The 14,190-nt window shown below is 37.3% G+C and overlaps 1 protein-coding gene across 15 annotated transcripts in view; it reads left to right on the plus strand.

The window, feature by feature from the left end:
- Moe (Moesin) overlaps nucleotides 1-14,190 on the plus strand; it is a 169,949-nt gene that overhangs the window by 110,053 nt on the left and 45,706 nt on the right. The gene's annotated exons all lie outside the window — the stretch shown is intronic.

Raw genomic sequence — 14,190 nt, forward strand, 5'->3', positions numbered from 1 at the left:
CAAATGCATTTTTTATGCAGATACGCCACTTTGTAAATGCATTTATTTTTTATACAGATACGTCACTTTGCAAATGCATTTTTTATGCAGATACGCCACTCTGTTATGCATTTATTTTTTATTCAGATACGTCACTTTGCAAATGCATTTTTATGCAGATACCCACTTTGCATTTTTAAAATGCATTTATTTTTATGCAGATACGTCACTTTGTAAATGCATTTTTTTAATGCAGAACGTCACTGTAAATGCATTTTTTTAATGCAGATAGTTCACTTTGCAAATGGATTTTTTAATGCAGATACGCCAATTTGCAAATGCATTTATTTTTTATGCAGATACTTCAATTGCAAATGGATTTTTTAGTGCATATACGTCAGTTTGTAAATGCATTTATTTTTTATGCAGATACCTCACTTTGCAAGTGCATTTTTATTTAGATACGCCACTTTGTAAATACATTTTTTTTAATGCAGATACCTCACTTTGTAAATGGATTTTTTTCTGCTGTTAGAATAAGACTGGGCCAATGAGGTCAGTGACCTCCTGCTTAGTCGTCCCTCTGACTTTTTGTGTGTCATTGTTTTTTCACTGTGGATGGGTATGTGTGATCACGCTTTATTTTCGTCTGCTTCACCTGTTATGTGATTATATTAGGTCAGTTGCCTCTGTGATTGATAAGTACGGCGCTCAGGTACGTCACCTAATGCCCCTTTGTACAGGAGGTGGTGTTTGTCCATCAGTTTGTAACTAACGTTTGGCATTGCTGTTGAGTATATTGTAATTGAAGTTAGGATGATTTTGCTATTAATTTTTTTTCTCGACGTCTGGTAAGTTCGTTGATCAGAGTCATATATTTACTGAAAATATATATTCTTTTTGAGGTTCTCAAAATTCTTTTTCAAGGGACTAGCAGGCGCACAAAAAATACTAAACTGTCTATGTTGTTTGTTCTGAAGAGGATTATTTTTTATCCTTGAGTAAGGTATTTCGGATGAAATTCATAGTTTCGTCAGCTCTTCACTTCTATCCGCTGAAGGATAATAAAACGAGAGTAGGCATCTGTTAAGCGTACACACTATTTAACGGTGAAATTTCCTGTGAGAAATCGGTTTATGGTATAGAATCAACTGCTGCATTAAATCAACAGGTTGAAAATTGTAGAGGCTGCATGAGGCAGTCTTCGCGTATGGTATTGACAGGCGGGCGGGGTTGGGGTAGAGAGATAATGATGCACGAACAGGCAAATGAGTGATAGTCTACGATAGTGGATATAAAAGTATAAGAGTTAGAGAGAATGGATTCTTACGGGACGCAAGTAGAGACAAGTAAAATGTCCGATTCTGTGCCGTCTTCGTAGTTGGGTCGGAGAGGCAGTTGTAAATCAAGGAAAGGTTTCAAAGTCTTATAAGTTCTTTTCGTTATGCCAAAATTGGATTTTACCAGAAGGTTTCTATTGTATATTTGTTAAGTTGTTTTGGAAGGTTAAGACATAAAGATACAGAAAGTGAGAGGATAGTTTAATTGACAAAACGAATGTCGATACCCGCGCGCTTGTTTATTCGTCTTTTGTGTTTTTGGGTGAGCTATGCATGTAAATAACCAACAACAAAACAAAACAAGCACTTAGTACACTATTACAAAGATTTCTTTTTAACATTTGTCAATCATATCTCGCTAGCGTTCTTTGAGCTACAGCCAGCAACCTTTGTAACTGTTAATCCTGAAATGCAGATGAAAATTTGACGACCTGCCGGTATTGCCCAGCCGTGTGACCTGTAAACTTTCCGAGGATAGCTGTGCATGGGCACTCAGAGGCTGTGGGAAGGTCAGAGGTTGGGAGAGGAAGTGGGTGGGTTAGAAGGCTTTCTTTATTCATTGCGCACGCGTGCGGATGTGTGTATGAAGTGTGTGTATGTGTGTGACTGTGTATGACTGTGTATGTATGTATGATGTGATCGGGTGTATTTATGTATGATGTGAGTGTGTGTTTGTATGTGTATGTATGATGTGTGTGTGTACGTGTACGTGAAGCTGCAGTGAACGTTAACGAATTATGATGATGAGTATCAATAAACCAAATAAAATATTTTAAATTGTAATTGTGTGATAGAAAGGCACATGCTTTGATAATAGAGTCGCCAAAGTAATTATTTAAAAATGTCATTAATTTGGTGTCGGAAGTTAATACTTTGTTTAGTGACCAACTGTAATCATTTTATTTTGCATCGAATGTTAATACATTTATTCTGCAACGAAATATATATATGTTGCGATGTATTTTAATTGTATTTAGCAACGACTGTTTATAAATTTATTTGGCAACGAATCTTGATATTTTATTTGCTAACGGACGATAGTCATTATAGACAAGTTTTGGGATTGTCTTGTGTTAAAAGTACATTACATTTAAAATGCATATAAGCGATTACATTTAATATGCATATAAAGGAAGTCTGTTTACTTAATTCATGACGTAATATATTGGTAGATATGGCAGTCTTGTTACTACGTCGGAGATGTCTTAGAAACATGTCTTAACCACCTTGTCTTACGGATACGTTGATGATGCAAGAATTTGGCCAGAAGAGACTTGTTGTAACGCGTCTCGCTTGTAACCGGATGAGGAGGGACGAATGGGCGTGTTCCCTAAAATCCAGTATGGCTCTGTTGGCAGAAGCAGTCAAAAGTTCCTCGTTGGACAGGTCGTTACCGGTCTCGGCTAGCACTTTGCTGGCCCACGTTCGAGTCTCCAACCGGCCAATGAAGAATTAGAGAAATTTATTTCTGGTGATAGAACTTCATTTCTCGTTGTAATGTGGTTCGGATTCCACAATAAGCTGTAGGTCCCGTTGCTAGGTAACCAATTGGTTCTTAGCCACGTAAAATAAATCTAATCCTTCGGGCCAGCCCTCTCTAAGAGAGCTGTTAATCAGCTCAGTGGTCTGGTTAAACTAAGATATACTTAGAAGCAGTGAATGATTTACCGAGTTGTTCGTGGACTGTTGTGGGTCGCAGTTAGGCTTGAGAGAGAGAGGGAAGAGAAAAATCGCCTCAGTTAGTGTTCATTGCACCGTTTAAATGTATACAATGAAAGAGGTAGGGCCTCGACAAGGTAATCCTCACCTTGCATATTAAATAGATTGTTTCATTATATATCTTAGTGTAGCGTTTAGTGCAATGTTCTCTTGACGACTGGTTTGTCTTTGAATGTGGTCAATTCCTCCTCTCATACTTTATTTTATTCAAGGACAAAGTTATCATCATCGTTTTGCCGGATTAGTTTTATAGTTCATTTCCAAGTTAGGGAACAATTTAATGGTGAAGTAAATTCCCCGATCTTTTAACGCTCAGTATATTCCTAGATTTTGTTTCATAATGGAATTCGTCAATGACCTTAGCTCGTGTGTCCCCATTTCACAGTATGAAGTCAGTCTCATTGAAATTACAGTTGACGATTGTTCCTTGAATGAACATCTCGATATTTGTTGAATAGTATTAGATACTGTGTTAGTTTCGTTTCAGTTCCCCTCTGGAATTAAGATGTACAATGCGACAATTGTTATCATGGTAGTTAGTCGACTCTGATGGGTCACACCCAGGGTTCTAGTATGGTCAAAAACTTCATCCCAAAACAATTGCTGTAAATAGAAGCTTAACCATCTTTACGGAGCCGCCACCTGCCAGAGTGTTTGTGTGTGTGTGTGTTTGTGTGGTTGAGAGAGAGAGAGAGAGAGAGAGAGAGAGAGAGAGAGAGAGAGAGAGTTAACAACAGTTTTCCTTGAGAGAAGGCCACTTCAAGTGAGAACATGCGGTTAACATAAATGTGATACAAAGGATGAGGACAGTATTTTCCCACAACACATCCTCCCCTCTTGGCCCTGAGTGTACAGGGTTATAATCTCACCAAAGCCTGGCCGTAGCTTTTAACATTTCCGTTCGTGGATGAATGAGATGTGCAAACTATTACTTTGTACGTTATTTGCATGACTACACAAATACGCATACCGATTTTAAAGTGTGAAATAAGGTTGCATTATTCAAAAATTCATCATGTGAAAATAACCCCCGAATGGAAGCTTAGTAAACTTTCACTTGAGGAAGATATGTAATAAACAGCATTATTTCTTAAGTACTATTGCGTATTGTTTCAGTCATTTTTGCATTTTGAATTTAGCATTTTTGTTTACAAATCTTTCCTGAACAAAAATATACTTTTTTTTTTTTTTTTTTTTTTTTTTTTTTTTTTTTTTTTGCCGCTGAAAGGCTAATACCTGCCGCGGATGAAAACGTGATTGTTTTTAAACTGAGCAGTGCCTTGCGCAAGTGACCTCATCCTTCATAAGTGAATGATACGCCTACGATCCACAGTGAATAGAAACAAGTGTTTGTGATTATATTGAGAAACGAAAAGAGATTTGTGACTATTGCGTTCCACTCTACCTTTATTTAAACGCTGACTCGCTGTTTTATATTGTCTAAGCAAACGTAACCCGAAGGGGGAGGTAGTGCCGTCAGTGCACCTCGTAGGCATTACCTTGGGGTCTTTGCAGCGACCCTTCGGCCCCTAGTTGCAACCTGTTTGATTCCTTTGCTCTACCTCCGTTCATATTCTCTTTCTTCCATCTGACACTCCATCTTCTCCTAACAATTGATTCATTGTGCAACTGCGAGGTTTTCCTCCAGCACCTTTCAACCCATCTTATTGTCAATTTCCTTTTCAGCGCTGAATGACCTCTTAGGTCCCAGCACTAGATCTTAGGCCTAAATTCTGTATTCTATTCCATTCTATTCTGTTCTAAGCAAACGTATAAGTATCAGTTACTGTATCTTCCCCAGTGTCAGATCTGAATGTTATTGTCAATCTAGGCTTTCAAACATGTCTGATTTAGGCTTGAGTTCAGCGCTCTCATTTGTCTCATGCGGTATTAAGTCAGGTTCTCACGGCGTGTTTGCGTGTTCTTGTAGGTAGGTAGATATAGCGTTTACGGACAACCGGCCCATAGAATTGTTTTGGATGCTACTTTGCCTTGTTATCTACACGTTACCTACTCCGAGGTACTAGTACTCAAGGCCAATACAGTACTGAACATGGCGGAAGCTCCTTGAGACGCCGTGTTTAGTACTAGTCCCTTGGGGATCACAGTATTGTATGCACCCATTTCTATATTGTGTTGTCGACAAATTTCATTAATAAACGATGTCTTTGTGCGGCCGTCGACTTTACATTTACCACACGGTGTATAGTACTAGCACTTCGGAGTAGATAACAAGCCCAAATAGCACCTTCTTTTGTTTATACAACCGGAAGATAGGATTCCTTTTGAAGATAATCTGGATGAAGATGTTATGTACAGGCAAAATAGTATCTTGCCTTAATGTCCTAAATGTCTAGATCTCCTGTTTCTGCATGCCAAAAGGGCCGGCCCACTTATCTGTTACATGGATTAATTGTTCCTTAATTAAGAATATTGAATAAGAAAAGAAAAAGGTTTAGAGAATTAAGCTTAACCAGATTTTAAAACTGGAAATGGCGAATAACGGACCATATTCATGTCTTGAGTGATAACCCTTTATAGTTGTCAATATGAGAGAGAGAGAGAGAGAGAGAGAGAGAGAGAGAGAGAGAGAGAGAGAGAGAGAGAGAGAGAGAATAGCTGATCACATTCACGTCAAATTCCTTTTTAGTTGTAAATGAGAGAGATGGCAAATAGTTGACCCAGTTGAGAGAGAAAGAGAGAGAGAAACGCTCACGTGGGTGGAAGAAGAAGAAGAAGAAGAAAAGGCCGTCAGTGACGATTTCTCGTCGTGAATTATCAATGCGGCTTGACGTCATTCTTGTATTTAGCCTTTTCCTCCATCCCCATCTGGTTGAATCCTCAGCAACAGCTACTTGACCGGGGGGAGGGGAGGGGAGGGGATCGGAGAGGGACCGGGGGAGGCTTTATGACAGATCCTTCGTGTCATTGCAGAGGTATTTCAGATGAAGCGAAAAAAGTATTTCATTACATCTTGTGGTGTGATGTTACAGTAATGCTTCGTAGCCGTGTACGTTGAAGGAATCATTTTCAATAAATACCTATGACTATACAGTTTCGTTTGTTTGTTTGAGAGAGAGGGAGAGAGAGAAATTTTTTGAATAATGAATAGAAATGAAATGATGCATGCAAATTACACACACACACACACACACACACACACACACACACACACACACATATATATAGGTATATATATATAACTTTTTATATATAATACTATATATATATATATATATATATATATATATATATATATATATATTAGATATGAATATAGAATCTACTGGTAACTATATATATAGATACGTATGTAATTATAATATATATATATATATATATATATATATATATATATATATATATATATATATATATATATATATATATATATATATATATGTGTGTGTGTCAGAAAGCGTTACAGTCTTGAGCGTCAATTAAAGAAAAGGACGCGTAACTTTTCTAAGAAGATCCTGATTTCGTAACAGTATTTTGGTTGCCCAGAACAAAGTCAATATGGAACTTTTTTACATACCGGGTGCAAAGTTCCTGACTAAAAGAATAATTTTACAATGTCATGTAAATACGTATAACTTTGCTTTTGACCACACTACAATTTTGTGGAGATAGACTGAAGGTGAAAGGGTGAGATGTGACATTTTTCTCGAATTTAACTTATAAAACTTGATTACTTAGATTCCATAGGGAGTTAGTGCCGTCAGTGCACCTCACGTGGTGCCCTGTAGGCATTACTTGAGGGTCTTTGCAGCGTCCCTCTGGCCCTTAGCTGCACCTTTCATTCCTTTGACTGTACCACCGTTCATATTCTCTGCCTTTCATCTGACTTTCCACCCCCTCTAACAATTGTTTCACAGTGCAACTGCGAAGTTTTCCTCCTGTCACACTTTTCAGACCTTCTTACGGTCCATTTCCCTTGTAGCACTGAATGATCTCATAGGTCCCAGCGCTTGGCCTTTGGTCTAAATTCTCTCTCTCTCTCTCTCTCTCTCTCTCTCTCTCTCTCTCTCTCTCTCTCTCTCTCTCTCTCTCTCTTAAAAGAGTCCTCTTTGGCGAGCACCTCTTAGGCCAATTTTAGAATTTTTTTTTAATATGAGGCCAATTTTAGAATTTTTGTTTTAATATGAGGCCAATATTAGAATTTTTTTATATGAGGCTCTTTTCCTTCCTCTTTTGCTCAGATGGTTATTTTTCGTATGCGGAACCTATTCTAAACAAGCGGTTTTAGATTTATTTATTTATTTATTTATTTATTTATTTTTTTTTTTTTTTTTTTATGAGTTCGTGGGTACTGGCAAGCACAGTACTTGACCAGTAGAGGACGAAGACCGGGTGGTAGGGGCAAACCCTACGTACCTTGTTGGACCACTTTTACTTTTCTTTTAGCCGAACTTCTTTCAGTACACTTTTGTTCGACAAGGAACTTAAGCTCTATAATTTCTTTGAATTTTTTTTTTCTCTTGAGAAGGTCTTGACCTCATTACCTCTTGTTTTCCATGCTGTTTCATTTAAAGTAAATGGTTTGTTAAAACATTTAATTTTTTCGAGTATACATATATACATACATACATACATACATACATATTTATGAATATATATATGTATGTGTATATATATAATATATATGTGTGTGTTTATTTATTTATTATGTAGGTGTGTGTATTTATATTAAAGAGAAAGAGATGGGGGGATTATCTGAAAAATGTAATTGTTTTATCTTGTCACACACACACACACAAATATATATATATATATATATATATATATATATAAATATATATATATATATATATATATATATATATATATGATAGATATTTTGATGTGTGTGTGTATTTATATTGAGAGAGAGTCAGTCAGTCTTTTGAACCATCTAAGATGAATTGGTTATTACAGCAATAAAACCAAAAGGGTGACATAGGTGTAAAATTAGACCGGTGTGAGGTGCGAACATACGGAGGTATTAAGATTATTAAGGCATTGCCCCATAGATATTTAGTGAGCAGTGAATAGAGGAAGGAGAAATGCCGCTTGAGGAAGGGCATTAAGTGTTGGAAATGATGGACACTGATGCTTAAGGAAACATCAGATATGCCGTTAAGATCTGTAAAGTAATTTAATGTAGACATTTAACGGCTCAGTGCTCTCCAAATGAAGACTTAAGAAAGGTTTGTGAAAAAGCAAGAAAGGTTTGTGAAAACAAGAAGGGTTTGTGAAAAAGCAAGAAAGGTTTGTGAAAACAAGAAAGGTTTGTGAAAAAGCAAGAAAGGTTTGTGAAAACAAGAAAGGTTTGTGAAAAAGCAAGAAAGGTTTGTGAAAAAGCAAGTAAGGTTTGTGAAAAAGCAAGAATGGTTTGTGAAAAAGCAGTGTGTGTGTGTGTGTGTCTCTGACTGTCTGTCTGTGTGTTTTACTGCCTGATTCTCAACTACTGGATGTCCGTATTTGGAAATATAATTCCATATCTTGTAATTTTAGTATGCTAAAGTATTAATTATGTGAGTATAACAATTTTTTGCGTTACTTGTGAGTCGGTAGAGCTGCGGACTGTCACTCGATGGGCCGGAGTTCAATTCCCCGGCCATCTGATGAAGAGTTAGAGGAATTTATTTCTGGTGATAGAAATTCATTTCTCGCTATAATGTGGTTGGGATTCCACAATAAGCTGTAGGTCCCGTTGCTAAGTAACCAATTGGTTCTTAGCCACGTAAAATAAGTCTAATCCTTCGGGCCAGCCCTAGGAGAGCTGTTAATCAGCTCAGTGGTCTGGTAAAACTAAGGTATACTTGACTTTTTTACTTGGCAAAAAGGGATCAGCTAAGGTAAGCATCGATAAAACTGTTTAGTATTTGGTGCCTGCCAAGAAAACACTCAACACGTCAGCATACATAAAAGTAATGCTTAAACTTGAGTGGAAATGTCTAATGGGGTCAAGCCGTTTTGGGAGAAAAGGCGTATACATCTACTGTAAGTCAATGACTGTATCACGTTTGCTATACTTCGGGTTGTGTAGTAGCTTACTTTAATGATTCCACCCCAATCATTAACTTATTGGCGCATGAGGTTGTACATCCACTTTTGAAATCCTAACCAGGTGTGGGCGGAAGACATGTAGGCTATGTTCTTCCATCAAAATCCATTGTAGTGCTGATGACCTCACATAGTGAAGTATTTGCATGGTAATAAGTTGACTCAGGTGGGTAACACTGTTTTGCGCAAAAAGTTGTGTATTTACGAAACTTATTTTGTTGTAAAAAAAAAAAAAAGTTGGTCGATAGTACTTTTATTTTGTATATCTAATGACCACCAGTCTGTAATATTTTTATAATACTGGAAGTTATCAAGGAATCTGGGATGTAATTGTCACGTTTCATTCAAATTTTTGTTCAATTCAGATTAGGGAATATCTCAACGGAAGAGGATCGCTGCTTTTTTTTTTTTTTTTTTTTTTTTTGACCCATCACGGAATTAATATCGTGTGTGTGCCTTAGCAGTTTACGAAGGGATTAAATTCAATTTACTTCTGAGTGAAGCAGAGGAATGCTTTTTCTCGTGGCAACGTCTGCTACTTCCCTCTCGACTGCGAAGAGTGATACACCCTGAGTTGGAGGTGCTGCGGATTAATTCTCTTGGGGCTATTCCTTCAGTCTTAGATTGGTGTGTTCTTTGGAGAGGAAGGAATAGTGTAGCCCTGGAAAACCTTCTTGAGGAACTTAGTTCCTATCCAAAAAGAACTTCATTCGTCAGCAGAATCGCGTCCTACGCCTAGCTTGAACTCTGATTTACTGATATGTTGCAGAACGGAAGTGCCTAACTTGACCCCTTCCCTTTGATGAAAGTTTAAGTGAGAATTAACCTTTTGGAAACCGTGTACAGTCTTTTTCAGTCTTTTGTTTTGAGTAAAATAATAATGGGAAGTTACGTTCTGTCACAGTAGTATTATGTCAGTACTTGTGCATTTTGAAGAGAGTTTACCCAGCCCTTTGCGTGTGAATTTGTTAGTACCGAACAGGAGCATTTAGGGTCGTGTTTTGTCTTGGAGCCATGGCCGAACGGGTGGCCCGGTTTCTGGGCGTCGGGTGGAAGAGCTACCAGATGGTAGACGACGATGACCTGGACGAGGACGACCTCGACTTGAGCGACGAAGATGCCGGTCATTTCCTGGTCGTACCACCTCCTCCATCTCTGTTGTCCCAAGACCTGAGCGCCCCTGTCCTCACCCTCAGACGCTCGCCTCTGCCCTTCCACGACTTGCCTCTTCCTGAAAAAGAGGAACCGCGAAATATCATGCGGAGGAGGTGGTCAGGCCGAGACCAAGAGGTCCTCGACAATCTGCAGCATATCATCCTCACTATTAGGAGGCATTCGGATTTCGACTATTATTCGGCCTTAATTCCTGAATTGGTAAGGAACAAACGCCCAGTATTTTTTATATATATATATATATATATATGTATATATATATATATATATATATATATATATATATATATATATATATATATATATATATATATATATATATATATATATATATATATATATATTAAAATTTTGCTCTCTTGTTTTTATAGCCTACATAGTCATATGTAAAGGTTTGACCAAGAGAATGATGTGAAATTAAATCAATAATTTGTTTGAATAAATGTAAAGTGAATCATGAAGGTAGTACATCCATCAGTATGTATTATTGTTGTCGTTAGTTAGAGGAAAAGTCAGAAAATATGCATACTAATGAATATTTTAAAATACCGTGTAAAATTTTATTGTAATTTTTTTGTGCTTCTTATTATCATCGTCATTTCTATCAGTATTTGTTGCTGCTTACTATTATCGTCATTATGCCGTATTTTATGCTCCGGCAGTTTAATTGATACTCGTTGCATGAGTTGTACTAGCGCAGAATGATTTTTGAGCTGTTGTAAAGATTTCTTGTTTTAATTTATTCTTCTTCCTTCATTCTGATTGTCAAGTTTTCCTTCCGTGTTACTGAACAGGGTAGTCAAGCCACTGATGAATGTACAGTAGAACTACATCCTGCCTTCGTGTTATTGAGTATTATGCATGAGGAAGAGAGAAAGAAATACGATCATCAGTGACTTGGCTTAAGGAAAATTTTCACGTTACTTGAACAAACATTGTTGGGCCATTTGGGTCTGCTGTGAGGAAAAACTAGGAAAACGCTCGGGAATGCCAATTTTGTGGATGTATTCTATGTCTGTTGTGTCCTTTGAATCAGTTAGTTCTAACCACGTCATGGAAACAGTATTATTATTATTATTATTATTAAGAGCTTAATGGCGCGCGCTAGGCTGCGCTCAAACCCGGCGCTGCCCGTAATGTCTCCCATACACTCCCGATCCCCTACCGACACCGCCCCCACCCGGGTAGGAAAAACAAGGAAGACCCATTCGGATTTCATTATTATTATTATTATTATTATTATTATTATTATTATTATTATTATTATTATTATGAAATAACATGCTAAGCTTCTACTGAAGAACAGAAGAGAACTTGAAAGATAAGTATAAGATAAAAAGAAAATCAGTGGTCTGGGTTTGAGAATGTAGATAGTCTTTTCATAGTCTTACAGGAATGGATGGGTTACTTAGTTTTGACATGTTCATAGGTGAAAGAGCTTGCCATCTTTATTAATCGTGAATGCGTATAATGAATGATATTCAGCTTACTTTGTAACTGTATTTTAATTTTGAATACATTTAGATATTTTAATGCGGGTTTGTTTCCGTATCGTTACGGAAGTATATAAGTAGGCAACGGAAGTGGCAATTATCAGCAAACCCTCGAGGTATATTCGCTTTACTCGGAAAAGGAAAAGATCCATTTCCAATACAGACTCTTGTTGGGATACAAAAGTCAATGGACGGAGTCTCGCAGGTATATTATTCAGTTGTAGGTAAAGGTTCCTCACATATTTTTGGTGTGACTCCATCGCTGATCTTCATTTTGAAATCTAGTTACTGATCCGTTTTCATTTGGCCATGTCATCCAGATTTCTCCTTTCAGGGCGCTCTTAAAAGTTAAGTTTACCTTGGTTTAACCAGACCACTGAGCTGATTAACAGCTCACCTAGGGCTGGCCCGAAGGATTAGAATTTATGTGGAATTAATACTAAAATATATGGAGGGTGAATTACGGTCAAAGGTTCTGTGGACGACATTGCAGAACGGTTTCCTTTGATGTATTGTGTGATGTTATGGTGACTAGCAAGATTCTTTCGTTACTTTAAAAAATTCCAAAACTATTTTAGATATTTTTATTAAAATATTTCAAACTTTTATGGATATTTTTATAATCCTCACAGCAAAATTGCCCTCTGCCTGTCCTTCAGACTCACTCTCTCTCTCTCTCTCTCTCTCTCTCTCTCTCTCTCTCTCTCTCTCTCTCTCTCTCTCTCTCTCTCTCTATCCTGTCTTGCTTGAACTTGACCTTGGATGAGTTATAATTTGATCAAGGTTTGGTGTAGTGTGTGTGTGTGTGTGTGTGTGTGTGTGTGTGATGGGGATGGGGATGGGGTGTTGTGGGGGTTAGGCAGGTAATCATAAGAACCCTTGAAAGGTAAAAGAGGACAGTTATGCAGTTATTGCAAAGAGACATTTCGCCAAGGAAGTACGCATAGACGTACAATATATAATTCATTTCTATGCTGTTAGCCTGTATTTTCTGTAGAAGGCTGTTTTATTATATGAATTGTCACAACAACCATTACTTTGTTTTGATAGTTCATATGAGATAAAACAGCTTTCTACAGAAAATACACGCTAACAGCATGAAAATAGAAAGTACACGATAGCAGCATAGAAAATAGAAAATACTCGCTAACAGTATAGAAAATAGAAAATACACGCTAACAGCATAGAAAATAGAAAATACACGCTAACAGCATAGAAAGTAGAAAATACACGCTAACAGCACTACTTTGCTGTAGAAATAGACATACGCAAACATAGCGGAAGTGGAAAGTAGATAACTAGATGGTATGTCTGCTGACTGCCAATCAGTTCGCGCGTATGTAAGAGTTTACGAGTGCTTGTAGATGTTTGGGTGTATAAAGCTTTTATTTTTCTCTGAAAGTAGCGGCAAATTATATATATAATTACAATATTGTTGGGTGTGTAGCTCCTTTGGTTTTAACTGAAGAGGGTTATGTTCTTGGGAACGAAGAACGACTTTAAAAAATTGACTTTATGACATGTCAAGAGAATAAAAATAAAAAAGGTTGTGACGAAAATGAATTGTAAGATTTAATTTTCTCTGGTTTACCAGTCCGAAGTTCAGTGAACCTCGGTTATCAGGAAGACCCGTGCCACTGGAAAGCCAATCTCTCTCTCTCTCTCTCTCTCTCTCTCTCTCTCTCTCTCTCTCTCTCTCTCTCTCTCTCTCTCTCTCTCTCTCTATATATATATATATATATATATATATATAAAATATATATATATACATATATATATATATATACATATATATATATATATATATATATATATAAAATACCTACACACATCCTGTACATACATATGCACACCTGTATCTCGTTTAGTCAGAAATACCATTTGAACAGCGGATATTAAATGGTCGGACATTCAAACGGCATACACGTTTTATAGGAATGCTATGCATTACGGGTATTAACTCATTTTCAGTGTACCGTTTCAATGACCTTAACTTCAACTTTGACGGAGCATTGTGCCTCGATTACAGCGCGTTCTGTCCGTAAGTGTAAGCCATTCAGGCCTTCCACAGAATACTCCGCCCAAATAAGGTTATGTTATTTCCCATCACTCCCACCTCGACCAGATTAGGCTGGTTCCAGTGACGTGGGCGACCGTCAGTAGCCTGGGGAGTGATGAGCCAGGTCTTCTGGTAGGTGGCAACTCAGTTACCGAGTTGCTTTGGGCAACTTGCATAGGTGGCTCTTGATCCGAATAAAAAAAAAATGGTGTTTGCTCCTATGACCAGGTGGTGATTATGATGCCACATTTAGGGTTAATTTCAGAGATACTTAGGATTGTATATAGAAATATTTTTGTTGAGCAATAAGAACCCCAAAAGTTCAAGTGAAGATGCAATGAATTACTACCCTAAAACAATTTTATTTTTATTTGTTTAA

This window comes from Macrobrachium rosenbergii, chromosome 6 (assembly GCF_040412425.1).
Source record: "Macrobrachium rosenbergii isolate ZJJX-2024 chromosome 6, ASM4041242v1, whole genome shotgun sequence".
Lineage (NCBI taxonomy): Eukaryota > Metazoa > Arthropoda > Malacostraca > Decapoda > Palaemonidae > Macrobrachium > Macrobrachium rosenbergii.